Source organism: Trichosurus vulpecula, chromosome 4, assembly GCF_011100635.1.
Source record: "Trichosurus vulpecula isolate mTriVul1 chromosome 4, mTriVul1.pri, whole genome shotgun sequence".
Taxonomy (NCBI): Eukaryota; Metazoa; Chordata; class Mammalia; order Diprotodontia; family Phalangeridae; genus Trichosurus; species Trichosurus vulpecula.
Window position 1 is genome coordinate 166,414,965 of NC_050576.1, and position 4,575 is coordinate 166,419,539.

A 4,575-nucleotide genomic window follows, 5' to 3' on the forward strand; every position below is an offset into this window, starting at 1 on the left:
TAGGCCAGTTTGGTAGAAATGTAGTCTGTATGGAGGGGAGTATATGATGTCTAGTAAGGTAAGCTGGAAACAGACTGGGAAGGGCTTTAATGACTAATAGAGGAGTTTTTTTATATCTTAGAGGCAATAGGGAGCCACTGGAGATTTTTGAGCAGAGGAGTGACATAAGATACCTTTTCTTACTATTTACACTGGCATCTGTGCGGAGGATGGACTAGAGAGGGGAGAGAGTGGAAAGACTGAACCTACAAATCAGAATCTCAGAGTTGGAAAACATACCTCAGTGGCCATCTAGCATGAAAAGGAATCCTCAATTATACCCCCACAAAAGTCATCCAGACTCTATTTGAACCTTCCATGGAGGAGGAACGTCAAATCTAGAGGCAAACGATTCCATTCTACAACAGCTGTAATTGTTAGGAGGTTTCTACCAACACCAAGCCTAAATTTCCTTTTTTTTTTTTTTTTTTTTTTTTTTTGCAGCTTCTACCCCTTGCAGGCAGCTAGTAAAGAGTCAAGAAGACCTTACCTCAAATCCAGCCTCAGACATTTACTAGCTGTGTGACCCCTGGGAAAATCATTTAACCCTTGTTTGCCTCAGTTTCTCATCTGCAAAATGGGGATAATAACCTACTGACCAACCCCCCAGGGTGGTTGTGGGGATCAAATGAAATAATAATTGTAGAAGTCTTTGGCACAGTACCTGGCACATAGTAGGCACTATATAAATGTTAGCTGTCATTATCATTAGCATCATCATCATTATTACTCCTGGTTCTGCTATCTGGAGACAAGTCTAATCCCTCTTCCCCCATGACAACGCTTCCCATACTTGAAGACAGCTATCACATCTTCCCTAAGCCTTCTCTTCCCCAGGCTTAACATTTTGGTCCCTTCAACTGATCCCTGCATGACAAGGCCCTTCAACATTCTGGGTGCTCTCCTCTGAACACATTATGCCTTACCAATGTCCTTCTAAAACCATGGCCCCCAGAACTAATTATAATACTATGGATGGGATCTGAACAGGGAAGAATATAGCAGAATTATTACCACTAGTCCTGAAAGTTATGCCCCTCTTAATGTAGCCCAAGATAGCACTGGCATCTTTGGCTGCTACATTACACGGCCAACTTATATTGAGCTTGTAGTCCACCAAAACCCTAAGGTCTTTTATCAGACCAACTTCTGTCTATACATGGCTTCCCTACCTTATATTTGTGGAGTTTGGTTTTTTTTTTCATATCCAAGTGCAAGGCATTTACGTTTATCTGTACTAAATTTCATCCTATTTAGCCTAGTGCTCTAGCCTGTCAAGATCCGTTTGGATTCTATCATCCACTACAGTACATTTGATGAACATACCATCTCTGCCTTTATCCAAGTCACTGGTAAAAATGTTAAATAGCCCATGGCCAAGCACAAATCCCTGGAGTACTCTGCTGGAGACCTCTTTCACATTGACACGTTGTCACATTAACAACCAGTTCAGAATCCATCTGATGGTATTGTCCAATCCATATTTCTCCTTTTTCTCCGCAAGAATAAAGAAACACTTTAACAAAAGCCATATTAAATCTAGGTAAACCATATTATCAGCATTCTTCCTTCTACTACTTTAATAATCTTGTCAAAAAAGAAAATGAAGTTAGTCTGGCAAAACTTGTTCCTGAAGAAACCTTGCTGACTTTTTGTAATCACCATTTCCTTTTCTGTATGTTCACTAATCATCCCTTTAGTAATTGGTTCTGGAATTTCCATAGGAAGCAAAATGAAACTCACTAGCTTATAGTTTGCAGACTTTTCTCTTTTCTGGAACATTTGCCCTTCTCTCATCTTGTAGTATACCTCCCACTTTCCATGTTCTTTCAGATAATCACATTGACTGGGTCTTTCAGGACCCAGGATGTAGTTCACCTGGGTCAGGTGTTTTGAATTCATACCAAGGGCAGCTAGGTGTTCTCTTACAATATTCTTATCTTGGGCATCTGTAAAGGTCATTCTACTTTGCAAACACAAAGAATTGAACAGCTCTGCCTTCTCTCTGTTGTCAATTACTATCATCCCTACCAACCTGAGCAAAGGGCCTAGTCCTTCAATCCTTTTTCTCCCAACATAGACAAAACCTCCGTGTTTGTTGTTCTCAGCTTCCTACAGCAGCTCATTCTGATACTACTGTATTTAGCATTTCTGACACTTTTTACAGCAGCTGGGTGGCCCAGTGAAGACCGGAGTTCAAGTCCAGCCTGACCTGTAGTGTGTGATTCTGGGCAAGTCATTTAACCTGTTTGCCTCATCTGTGAAATGGGGATAATATCACTCCCCTTACAGGTTTGTTGTGAGCATCAAATGAGAGGATTATAAAGGGCTTGACGTGTAGTAAGCACTATATAAATATTAACTTTATTATTATAGGGCTGTGAGAAAATTGATATCCTCCTCTGGTCAGACCACATTAGGATAATTGTGTTCAGTTCTAGTTGCCACATTTCAGGCTACTTTCTCCTCTCTAGGTTCTATGACTTGCTATTGGAACATTCCCCAGTCTCTTTTGCTTAATTGTAATCCACATCTAGTCACCTTACTCTAGGTGTACCCCAAGACTCTGCCCTGTGCTATCCTCTCTCTGCACCATTCACATGGGTTCATACACATTATTATCTATGTGCAGATGATTCCCTAACCTACATATACAAGTGGCTTGTGGAACTGGACTGTACCACTCTATACGGTATGTATGCCATACTAGCTATCTCAAAAGAACCACAGAATGTGATCTTGGGCAGAAGAAGGTAGCAGATGGTTCTATATTTGGAGTATTGTGGTACCCCAAAGAAGGGACTGGAGAGGAAGCAGGAAGACCTGTTAGGATATGCAGTGATCCAAGTGGGTGGTGAGAACTTGAGGACTGTGTAATTGATCGTATCGATAAACAACAGGAGTCAAAGATCGAAGGGTTGCAAACATGGGAGGCTGAGTAAAATGGTAGTACCACAGAAAAAATACCAAAGTTAAGAGGTTTATGGGAAAAGGAAAATTCAATTTTAGACAAGTTGAATTTGGGGTGTCAGTGGGACATCCACATAGTGGATATATTGTGGAGAACATGGACTTTGGTCCTCAGGGCAGTGCATGGCCTATACAAGGCATCCACATATTATGGAATGTTTAAGTAACCATATACTCGTCTCATCACTTTGCAGTTTACAAAACATTCTGAAACATTTTCTCATCTTCACAATTTCACAAATTACACAGGCAGAACTACCCCCTTTTAAAAATGAGGTTGGGGAAGTTAAGTGACTTGCCCAGTCACGTGGCTAGTGACTGAGCCAGACATAGGATTCAGATCTGTGGAAAATGACAGCAAACGATGCTTCTCTCCCAAGGAATAGTGTGCAGGGAGTGTAGATATAATAGTGGAAAAAGCACAAAACTAGGAATTGGGTTATAGACCTGGCTCTGTAACTATAATAGCCACTTGACCTCCAGTAAGTCACTAGAACTCTCCAGGGCCTCACATTTCCCAGTCTATAAAATGAGAGGGTTCATCCACTCATCTACATCAACTCTTCGAGCTCAATTTTAGAAGCTGGACCTCAGCCAAGTTTCCGCTCCAGGACAATGAGGGTATACAGGGCAACAGTCATTATTAGAGCTTCAAGGCAGAGTGAAAAAGGGCCAAAGGAGAATCATAGACTTCATTTAACTTCTGCACTAGATTGTGGGCTTTAACTAAAAGCATTTTAGGAACCACAAAAAAGACAGTTACACACAGCCTGTCATCTCCATTTCAAACCTGAATATCAGATTCACCCCATTCCTACAATGCCAAGGGTATTGTGATACCAATAATCATCTACTGGTGGTGTCCAGTTTGTTGCCTGTACAACATCAGATCAAAAAACAACTAAGTGCCTGTGTTTACTCAGGTACTGACTCAGATTTTTAAATGGAGAAGTGCAAAGCTGGCAGCCAAATGCCTCTCCTTAGGGAATCTTTCTCTTCCTTCAGTACTTACACAGCCTGTGACAGCAATAAGCTGTAATGCCGTAGTGACTTTATTGTTAGAAACCAGATAAGGCTGAACATGCGCTTGTGCAGACTTCAGTGTTTAACTACTTAGTGCAACTCCTGATCCTAAGCTTTAAACAGAAAGTAATTGCCCCATTAGGCAATCCTTGGTTGAAAGTCTGCCAAGTTTTTTTTTTTCATTCTTATGGGTCAACATGAACCTTTGAATTTAAGAAGTACTAGGGTACTATTAGTAGGAACGAGTGAAGTATCCAGGAAAATTAGGGTAACTGGTATATTTAAAGGGATTCCAGTGGACCTTTAAAAAAATAAGGTATCAAAAATGTCTTAAAAATCAAGTAGGTGTAGTGGAATAAGTGATCAGGGAAAGGATTTTTTTGTTGAAATCTAGGCGTCACTTTTCTATGAATGTGCGTTGAAGAGGATTTTCCTCACCACCTACCCCATCAAAACCAGGCTGAGTTACCAAGTCAGGTGATTGGCAAACTAAACACTATTATTACATTAAGTAGAAACATGTACACCAAATTGTACTATGCG